The sequence below is a fragment of the Megascapheus bottae genome, chromosome 10 (genome assembly GCF_031878675.1).
Source record: "Megascapheus bottae isolate mThoBot1 chromosome 10, mThoBot2.hap1, whole genome shotgun sequence".
NCBI classification, from domain to species: domain Eukaryota; kingdom Metazoa; phylum Chordata; class Mammalia; order Rodentia; family Geomyidae; genus Megascapheus; species Megascapheus bottae.
In genome coordinates this window covers 36,853,997-36,865,377 of record NC_143518.1, presented here as the reverse complement: position 1 = coordinate 36,865,377, position 11,381 = coordinate 36,853,997, and the positions used below count along the sequence as shown (strand labels likewise).

General features: G+C 45.0%; 1 pseudogene; it reads left to right on the top strand.

The window, feature by feature from the left end:
• The first annotated feature begins 1,669 nt into the window (after positions 1 to 1,669).
• On the top strand, positions 1,670 to 10,826 carry LOC150058081 (Fc receptor-like protein 2; annotated as a pseudogene).
• Positions 10,827 to 11,381: the final 555 nt, after the last annotated feature.

Genomic DNA, 11,381 nt, shown 5'->3' with positions numbered 1-11,381 from the left:
TTCTACCCACCTAGTGTACATACGTGCACAAACACATTATATATCTACACATACATATATATGTGTGTCTATATATAGACACAGAGAGAAAAAAACTAATATATGTATACACATAGAGTCATATGTGTAATAGATTTTTTCTTTTTTATAATTCCTACTCGTTTCTTTAGTACACAGGGTTCTAACAATTTCCCACTGTGGGTGATCACTGAATAGTTTATTCTTTCAGTCTATTTCTTTAGTCCTGTCCATCTATCTCCAGGCATGTATATATATATATGCATACATACATATATACATATGTATACTGGAATTTGAACTTGGTACCTCACACTTGTTATGCAAACACTCTATCATTTGAACTTTGTCTCTGGCGTGTGTGTGTGTGTGTGTGTGTGTGTGTGTGTGTGTGTGAGTGTGAATATTATTTTGTGTTTTATTTAGGGTGTCTGGTTTAGACTCCATCAACACTAGTGTCACCTTATCCTCTCCCCATGTATGGCCTCCTGTGTAGCTGGGATCAGAAGTCTGTGCTACCATACCAGGTTTGCCAGTCGAGATGGGGGTCTTTCTAACTTTGTACCCAGGCTGGACTCAAACCTTGATCCTCCCAAGAAGCTAGGATTAACGTGTTCTCCACGGCATCTGGTCTTGCTAGATGATCCTTTCATTGAAGTTCTTTTTTCTTCTCTTCATTCTTTCTTTCTTTCCTTCATTTTCCCCTTCCCCTCTCCTTTTCTTTCTGCCATTGTCTTTCTCTCTTTCCTTTCTATCCTTCTTGGGATTGAACTAGAGCCTTGTTCCTGTGGAGATCTACTCCCACCCAGCCTTAATGTTCCTTCTTAACAATCACTATGTCAGATTGTAGTTCCATCCTCATGCTAGGGTTCGCCTCCCAAATTTCTTCTTTCACATTAGCATGGGTCTGGGCCCTTCCAACCACTCTACTGTCATTCGGGGCTACAGCCTGAAGTAAGCCATAGTATATTCATATTGCTTCTTCCTTACAAGTATCTAACTGGAACATGTCAGGGGCAGAGGTTGCTTAGATGGAGAAAGATTTGCATTTTCCTAGATCCCTAGACCAAATGTAATGTTTTTTCATAACCATCTAATCCCATCATCCTTTCTACTGAATCCTCATTTGTCTCTCAGGTGGTCAGCATTCATCTCTATAGAGCAGCATCAGGGCAATGATGGACGGGGTCACAATTTTAGCAAGTGTACAATAAACCATGCCTCTTAAGATGCAAAAGAGATTTCTCTTTGTGAGAGACTGAGCAAGTGATTTAAATCACAGCAAGCCCAGAACTCAACATTCACTGCAGAGTCAAATAGAGGGAAAAGGTTACCTATAACATGAAAGTGCCTGACTTCTAAGAAATGCTTTAGATCACACCCACACCCACCCCCCCCACACACAAGCAACTGTGTGAAGGAGAAGCACATTTACTTTCTCAACACTCGTGGAATCAGAATGTGGGACAATCCTGATTGACATAAAGCCTCTCTACTTCCTTTTTCTGCTTCATTAAAATCCCTGCTAAACCACAGTGCCCCATTCCAGCTTCCTGATCTACGCAGACACAGCTGCTCTAAGGACCTGAGCCACCACATCTCAGCTGCATCTGAACTGTCGCTGGGAGCCTTTCTTGTGTTCATCTTCAAGATGCTGTGGACACTTCTTCTGGTCTTTGGTGAGTAGGAGGCTGGAGCAGGCTGAGGTAGAGCCAGTCCAGAGCTGCCTATGTCTAGGCACCCAAGATACCTCATCTTGAGCACAGTTTGCTGGGATAGGATGAGGCGGGTCTGCGCTTAACTGCATTAGCAGGTATTATGCAGGTGGTAGTGAGCAGAGCAAGGTTCCTAAGGAAGAACAAAAAACTCTCTATCGTTTTGCCAAAGACTGATGCATTCTCAATATTTAATGTAATTTCAGCTTTGGTCTCTAGGGTAACCGGAAAACTTTAAAAGGCCATCCAGAGTATTTTCTGTGAGAATGAATTCTTTGTTCAATCCTTCTTTCCACATCAAATCACCATTTCTTTGGCTGAACGCTTATCTCCTGACTTAAATTTTGGATAGGCTTCCTGTCTGGCTACATGAGATCATGGCTTTTGCCCATAAATATGAACACAGCAGTAGTTCTAGAATCAGGGAGGAGGGAGACCAAGTGTCAGTAGAGAATGAAAAGCACCTAGGTTTCGCCAAAATCCTTTCTGGCGCCTGTGTTGCCTGCAGGTAGTCCATGGCCTCAGAGGAAAGAACCAGGGCAATTTTAAAAGAAGATAAGAGAGGAGGTAATGATTAATGAGAATTCTGAGAATTTACCTACAAAATGGCAGACTCCTGGTCACGGAAAATGTTTGTGCTTATTAAATGTTTAGAGTTCTTAAATGAATACTGATTACCATGGGAGTAAAGTTTGGGAAGGAAGAAGAAAGAAAGGAAGGGAGGATGGAGAAAGGGAGGAGCAGAGAGAGAGAGAGGAAAGGAGGGAGGGAAAGGGAAATGGAGGACTGGAGGGAGAGACGATATAAGAGAAGTAAAGGGGAAGAGGCCAGATGCTGATCTCACATCTGTAATCCTAGCTACTCAGAAAATTAAGATCCAAGAATCCTGGTTTGAAGTAATCTCTTTTGCCAGTCCTAGGATTTGAACTCAGGGCCTGAGCACTGTCCTTGGGCTTTCTCAAAGCTAGAGCTCTACCACTTGAGCCACAACACCACTTTTAGCTTTTTCTGTGTATGTGGTACTGAGGAATCAAATTCAGGGTTTTGTGCATGCTAGGCAAGCACTCTACTACTAGTCCATGCTTCCAGCCCTCCAAGAAGCTCTTATCTCCAGTTAATCAGTGAAAAGCTGGAAGTGAAGGTATGGGTCAAGTGGTAGAACACCAGCCTGGAATGAAAAAGCCAAGTGAGAGTGCAAGCAGTGAGTACAAGCCAAGTAACAGTACCCAGCACAGAAAGACAGAGAGAGACAGAGACAGAGAGACAGAGAGACAAAGACAGAGAGACAGACACAGAGACAGAGAGACAGACAGAGACAGAGAGAGAAAGGGAGGAGGAAGAGACAGAGGAAAGAGGTGGAAAACATTACTGTGAAGTTTTAGAAGTGACAGCTTTTGAGAACATGTAAGGTCGCTGATCTTGTGCTCATCTCTCTGACTCTGTTCCTTCACAGCTCCTGCGACTATCCAGTCTGGTGAGTTACTCTTTGTGCTTTTAAGTTTCTGGTTATCCTTCTCACATTATGAGGCGTGTGTGTGTGTGTGTGTGTGTGTGTGTGTGTGTGTGTGTGTGTGTGTGTGTGTCCCATCCCCACCTCTTAGCTGAGGGATACTGGGATTTAAGCAAGGACTGAAGTGAAGAGAGACAGTGCTTAGCCTTGGCTCTGCAGCTGGGGGAGGGAGGGGAAGGAGGGAGGATGGAGGGAACTTCAGGTTAACATGAACCTCTTGCTTTTCCACCTCCCTGTCTGATGGGTAAAGAGAATGACCTGGCCTTCTCCAAGCCATGTATTCTTCCCCCTTAACTGCTGAGCCTGAGATGGGAAAGAAGGAAACTGTGAAGGGACAGCAAAGCAAGCAGGACAAGCAGTCTGTGTTTCAGGGCGCTGGAGCTCACCAGTCCATCAGCACCAGTGATGGAAAACAGTTCTAATAGAGGAGGAACAGGGGGCTGGGAAAATGCACTGCAGAACACAAGAATTCCTTTACATCTCTTATTTTGATTGCAAACTATAGAATGCCCAATTTGCCTTTCCTTTTTATTAGGATTCTAATAGAATGAAATGAAGAAGAAAGCTTGGTTTCGTATTAGCCTGGAAAGTTACATTTTCTCTGTGCTCATGCCTTGGAGAACAAATTCATTCTACAATGGGAAGGCAAGATAGTGCTTGTATGCCTAGGCTTGTAACTGTAAGCCAGGTGGCTGAGGTAGGGAGTCTCTGATGTAGCTTAAAGACACCCAGTGAGCTCCAGGAAGTGATAGTAAAATGAGTGTGGGTGCATAATTGTCCCAACTTCTAGAGGATATGTGTGTAAGTAAAATGTCCAAAGTTACAATTAAATGTCTTAATATTCTAAAATATTTAAATGTTCTAAAAATGAAGTATTTGCGAGGCACAAGTGGTTCATATTAATAATCCTAGCTACTCACAGTCTAAGATCTGGGGTTGTGATGAGAAGCCAGTCCAGGCAGAAAAGTCTGTAAGACTCTCATCTCCAATTCACCCAACAAAAAGCCAGAAATGGAGCTGTGGTTCAAGTGGTAAAGAACCAGCCCGAAGTGAAAAAGCTAAATAGGGACACAAGATCCTAGTACAAGCCTCAATACTGGCACAGAAATGGAAACAAACACCAAAAATACTTAAAGCTACTAACTGAAGAATCTCACAGTTAAGTCTAGATTTTATACTCATAAAACTTAGTGTCAGAAAATGTTCCCCATATCCTAGCCATATCCTTGTCATTATCATCGACTTACACATAAATGTTACTTCTCAAATATTTCTTTGTTCAAATTAAATAGTAGGGGCCAGGACTGTGGACTAGTGGTAGAGTGATTACCTAGAATACATAAAGCCCTAGGTTCGATTCCTTGGTACCACATACATAGAAAAAGCCTGAAGTGGTGCTGTGTGACTCAAGTCATAGAGTGCTTGCTTTGAAAAAGCTCAAGGACAGTGTCTAGGCCCTGATTTCCACCTCCAACACTGGCAAAAAGAAAGAAAGGGCGGGGGAAGAAACTTTTGAAATAGACATCAAATGGAGACCTTTAAAGACTGAAGATAGACATCACAGGGATGATGTCTTGATGGCCCAGTTTCCTGCCTCTAGGGAGAATTACAACTGGAAAGTCATTTGTATTAATTATACCCACCACACCGAGTTTCTAAAGAATGAGATCTAGGGGCCAGGAGCATGGCCTAGTGGTACAAAGCCCCAGGTTCGATTCCTCGGTACCACATACATAGAAAAAGCCAGAAATGGTGCTGTGGCTCAAGTGGTAGAGCTCTAGCCTTGAGAAAGCCCAAGAACAGTACACAGGCCCTGAGTTCAAACCTCCGGACTGGCAGAAAAACAAAAAGGGAGACCTACCCTGAGACTTAATCATGTCTGCATGTGGGCCTGAGGCATCCTTGAATGGATATAAGAAGATAGTTCTATCATTCAGCGTTTTCTAGGATATAGAAACATAAGCCATATAATGAATGATTGTTGTTCTTAAGGTACTATGTTATCTCTCATCTCTTTGGCTGCCCCTTAGTTATCTCATATTGTTACAGTATCTCACTTTGTTATCTGATATATCGGATATATTTGTATTTGGTTATTTGAAATTGGATAGGGAATGGGGGAAAACAAGATGAGGGGTGAGGGTGGGGGGGAGGGAAATGGGGACCAAGACATGTGTAAGGGTATCAATGTATGGGAATTAATGTACCATCTATCTGGCAAATATCATGTAACCCTTCTATTAATTACAATAAAAATATATGAAAAAAAGAAGATGGTTCTAGTACTAGCATTCAAACTTATGGCCTGGGAATCTCCCTTAGGTTTTTCATTTAAGATTGGTGCTCTACCACCTGAGCCATACCTCCACTCTGGCTGCTGGATGGTTAATTGAAGACTTTTCTGCCTGGATTGGTTTTGAACTATGGGCTCTTTTTTTTTTTGCCAGTCCTGGGGTTTGAACTCAGGGTTTGAACACTGTCCTTGGGTTCTCAAGGCTAGAGCTCTACCACTTGAGCCACACCACCACTTGGGGCTTTTTCTATGTATATGGTATCATGGAATCAAATCCAGGTCTTCATGCATGCTAGGCAAGCATGCTAGGCCAAACTCCCAGCTGAACCATGCTTTTTTGTTGTTGTTAATGGTAGTAGTGGTTGTGGTGCTTGAACAAGGACTGGGCACTATTTATGTGGAGGCCAGCTGTTGGAAACTGAAAAACAAAAGATGGCATCAAATGCTATTAGTAGACATACAGATAACAGGATGTGCAGAGAACAAGAATGTCACTAACTGACGTAGAGCTCACCGTGGTTGAGCAGGAAAGCTCACTGAACTCATTGATGCCAAAGCAGGAGAGGGTGCCCAGCTTCTGTACTCATTCACAGAGCCCGACCCCTTCCCCCCTGAGAACAAAGCCATGAACGTGCAGGGGCAGAGGGGAAGCATGGCCCCCGCAGGTATCTCTCTTCTTTTGCAGGCTGGCTGAGCATCAGCATGCCTCACAATGCCTGTGAAGGACACCAGGTGGTAATAAGGTGCTCTGGGAAAAATAATGATAAAAGAAAGAGACCAATGTACTACAAGGATGGAGCTCAGAGTGCCACTTACAGCAGTGCTTCCAATGCAAGGCGAAGCGACATGGGCTCCTATTTCTGTAAAGCAGACAGGAAATTTTCCCTTGTTATAGATGTGGCAGAAGAAACCAACTCTGTGTGGCTCTATGTCTGAGGTGAAGGCCCTTCTCCTGGAGTGTCTGAGTCCAGGAAGGGGAGGAGGGGACAGGGCAGTGAAGATGTTCCAGGAGGGAGATGGGCTGTGTATCCTTGAGTCTGGGTCTGTGTGCCTTGCTCATCAAGGCTACTATTCCACATTCCATCTCTAACAGGGGTCTCCATTCCCTTCTGCCCTCCAGAGCTGTTTCCAGCATTACACTGACAGCCAGCCCCACCCAGCCCACCGAGGGGAGTTCAGTGACCCTGTCCTGTAGCATCTGGCTCCCTTCAGATAGATCAGCAACACAGCTGCACTATTCTTTCCTCCGAGGTGGACACACTCTGCAGTCCAGCAGAAGATCATCAGCATTTAATATCTCAGCAATATGGAAAGAAGATTCAGGCTACTACCAATGTGAGGCAAAGACAGCATCTCCAAGAGCAGTGAGCAATCCTATCTTGCTGTGCAGAGTGAGTGAGCTGCAATGGGCTGGGAAGCCAGGGAGAGCTGGGACGCTGGCCACGTAGTAGGCTTTTATCAGCGATGTGTCCTGATCCCGGTGGGTGTGAGAGACTACCATGGCACTCCAGGCTCTTCTCTAATAGTTTCTGCAGGGACTTTATTTTCTAATAATTTTGATCTCTCTGGAAGAAAAATAACTGTAGCAACCTCCTTTACCATACAGTCAGCACTGAGATGTGTTCATTTACACCAAGAGGCGAATAAATCACCATCTCTGCCTGCAAGGAGCAACTCCTAGCTATGAGACACAATGTCGAGCAATGAAAGCATTAGGAATAATACTAAAACACTACAATACCAATTCTTGGTGCTTATAACAGGATTGCTATAGGTTAGGCCTGAACTCACACTGAGGTGTCTAGTTCTAGACCTTGTGATGTTCACGTAGGAGACTTAGGACTATTTACTATGTACAAGGTGCAACTCAGAGAAGTTTAACGTTTAGTCCGCTTAGCAGCCCTGTAGCATACTTTTCAGTATATTGTTATATAGTACAATAGGTACTATAATTATTCATACTATACATATGAAAATATGGAAAGCAGGGCCGGGAGTTCGGCCTAGTGGTAGAGTGCTTGCCTAGTGTGCATGAAGACTCTGGTGCGATTCCAAGGTAGCACATACATAGAAAAGCCAGAAGTGGTGCTGTGGTTCAAGTGGTAGAGCTCTAGCCTTGAGAAAACCCAAGGACAGTGCTCAGGCCCTGAGCTTAAGCCCAGGACTGGCAAAAAAAATATGAAAAGCATAAGTAAGGGACTTGGAACTGGATGATGTAGTGGCTGGTACCTGTAATCCAGCTACATGAGAAGTGATGAGCCCTCACCCTAATCAATAAGCCAGACATGGTATGGCACGTCTGTCATCCCAGTTCTGTGGGAGGGCAGAGGTAGGAGGATCCTGGTCAGAGGACAGTCCAGGCAAAGAAGCAAGACCTTACCTAAAAAATAACTAAAGTAAAAAAGGAATTGGATCATGGCTCAAAGGGTTGAGTGTCCATCTAGCAAGTATAAGGCCAGGAGTTCAAGCTCTAATACAACACACACACACACACACACACACACACACACACACACAGAGAGAGGGGGGGGAGAGGGAGAGAGAGAGAGGGAGAGAGAGAGAGAACATGAGGTGGGGAAACAGAGACAGACAGACAGACAAACCAACAGATAGAAACTTAGATAACCCAATATTCAGAACTAGAATGTGGTTCTGGTCACTGGCTTGAGTATAGTCTTCAAACTTCCTTACTAATTAATTAGGGTAGTGTCGTTACTGAGCATCAAACTACAGCACTGGTCTTATGTGATGTCTCTAAGAACGTTCTCTCCCATCCAGAACACTTGGGCAGGTGGGGTGGACTTCAAACATTCAGTTCTAGCTGACCCACCTACCATGGTGTTCAGCAGGGGGTACTAGACTCCATCTGCACCCCTGCCTTCTCCCTGCCTGGCCCTCACCTGCCCTCTCCTGTTCCCAGGGATCCCTGTGTCTCAAGTCTCCTTGGACACCCAGCCCCCAGGGGGTCAGGCAGTTGAAGGGGAGACACTGGTCCTTATTTGCTCTGTGGCTGACGGCATGGGGTTCACTACGTTCTCCTGGCATAGGGAGAACACAGAGAAGAGTCTGGGGAGGAAAACAGAGCGTTCCCAGCGGGCAGAGCTGGAGATCGGGGCCATCAGGGAAAGCCATGCCGGTGGATACTACTGCACAGCTGACAACAGCGGCCCCGTCCACAGCGAAGTGATCACCATCACTGTGAGAGGTGAGTTGCATTCACGCAGCTCACAGAAACCCCTACTGGGGTCAGTTTCCTTCTGTGGCTGTGAGGATGGTCCAAGATGGTAACAAACGATAGAGGACATGGAGGGGAAAGTGGCAGTGGCAACCGTGATGGAGGAGCTGAAGGGAGGAGAGGAGATGGGACACATGGCAGGTTGTGTGGCATGGTCAGAGGCATCGTTTACAGAATGCGTCCTCAGAGCTCATCAAAGCTCTGCAGAGGCTGCTTACTTTAGCAAAGAGTTCAGGAACCAGGGCGGTGCTGTGAGAGCCCTTTAGTAAGGACAGAGTGGGCTGTGGGTCACATCACCCTCCGATGAACCCTACTGCTGGTATCAGTTCCAGTGTTGAGTCCTCTCCTCTCCTTCAGTGCTCCTGGAGCCCTGGCCTTCTTCAGCCATGTAGTAGAGCTTCGTTGTGAAGACAGCAGGGCCTCTCCCCCCATTCTGGACTGGATTTTTCGTGAAAATATCACCCTGGGGAATGCCTTAGCACCATCTGGAGGCAGAGCACCCTTCAACCTGTCTCTGAGTGCATGGCATTCTGGGAACTACTCCTATGAGGCTGACAATGGCTGGGGGCCCCCGCGTAGCGCGGTGGTCACACTCCACGTCAAAGGTAGGACATGTTCCCTGTCTCCTTGCAGAGAACCTGTCGCAGTTATACCAAGCTACTGCTTGTGGTTCCTTTCCACTGGCTGTGGAAATCAGAGTGGGAAATCAGAGGCAGAATCAGAGTTCTACTAGGGCCATTAATTCTCTTATTAACAATTGTATCACTGGCCTACTATTTCCTATTTCTCTTTTACTTTTATAACCATATGTATGTGAAATAAGCAATTTGTGCTTTAGTAACAAAACAAAGAAATAGAAAACAGACTGGGTATGATGGGCTATGCCTTTAGTCCAGCTACTTGGGATGCCAGATAGGAATTCAAATCCCACGTTGCAACATAGCAAGGCTCTGCCTCCACAAAATTAATTAAATTATTTACCAAATAGGCAGATATTAGAGATTAATCAGGTTACAAAAGTACCCGTTCTACTCTCTACAGAGAGTAAGTACCTGTAATTGGCATTGTCATTAATGAAACATGGAATTTTAATTTTAAAAAAAGAAAAGAGTAAATGCATTTAGATTATAATCCTTAGATCTCAGCCTCCTGAACAGCTAGAATTAGAGGTGTGAGCCCCCAGTACATATGTAGAAAAGATCTCATTCTGGCCTTCCCTGTCTTTAAGATTTTTTTTCAAATATAATTTTATTGTTATCATTAAGGTGTTATTTCACAAGTCAGGTTATGAATACACTTTTGTTTTGGACAATGTCACCTCTTCCTTTGCTTTGCCTCAGTTTCCCCTTCTCATGCTGGTCCACAAGTTACATAACTCACTTCTCACCGTGTCTACCAAATAGCATAATTGCATTTATTCAATCTTTCTCTGCCCCTTTTGTCTTTAAGATTTCTGAGCTCATGAGAACCGAATCATAAATCTTGGTGCCCTCTTTATATTCATAGTGAAATCTAGAGTTCTTTTCTGGGTCTCCCTGAGTGGGGGGCACTGATGAGCTATGATGGCTGTTGGCAAGGTAAGAAAGTGGGACAAAGCCAGAGCTCTGTATCTCTGTTTCAGCAAACACCCTATCCCCACTCTCACATTGTCACCACTATCAGACACCCCCTCTCCACACTGCTGAAGACTGTACATTCTGAGTGTGTCCTAATCCTCTCTATTGGCAGACACCCCTCCCAAAGTCTGTCTGATGAATGGTCCCCACAGCTGCAAAGGGCGCGTGGAGGTGGAATGGGAAGGCGGCTGGGGCACTGTGTGACAATGGCTGGGACATGAAGGATGTGACTGTGGTGTGCCATGAGCTGGGCTGTGGAACAGCCAAGCACTCACCTGCAGCCACGCTGAGCTCACCAGTGGCAGACACGGCTCTACCCATGCTCACTCAGGCGGCCCTGTGTAACAGGACAGAGAAGGCCCTGGCTGCCTGTGAGTAGGTAGAGACCTTTAGCTGTGGACATGATGAGGATGTTGAGGTCGTGTGTGAAGGTGGGTAATGGCAGAGCCTGGGAAGAGAGTGCAGAACAGTGGAGAAACCCAGTTCTGATGGCTGCCATCTCTATTTTTCCTTCCTCCCTCAGAACCTGCCACACAGCCAGGTCTTGGTGGCTCACATGTATCAAATCCTAGCTACTCAGAAGACTGAGTTCAAGCCAGTGTGGATGGAAAAGTCCATGAGATGCTTATCTTTAACCCTCCAGAAAGTGGAAATCGATTTGTGGCTCAAATAGTAGAGTGCTAGCCTTGAGAAGCAAGCAAGCAAACAAACAAAAAAGAACAATTAAGGGACAATACTGAGGCCTTGAGTTCAAGCCCCAGGACTGGCATTGAAAACAAACAAAAAACCCAAGTCTCCTCAGTAGTATGAGGTCAGGACAGCTCTGTCAGTTCACATTAGGTTGGTCCTGAGTCCTATGCTCTCACATTATTAGTCCTTATCTGCCATCTCAAAAGACAAAGCATTAGTATTTCTATGGCTGTGCATTAAGGCATAGTGCCAAGAAAATAATTATGAAGCCATAGAATTACATAGTTTGAATGGTTTTAATCAA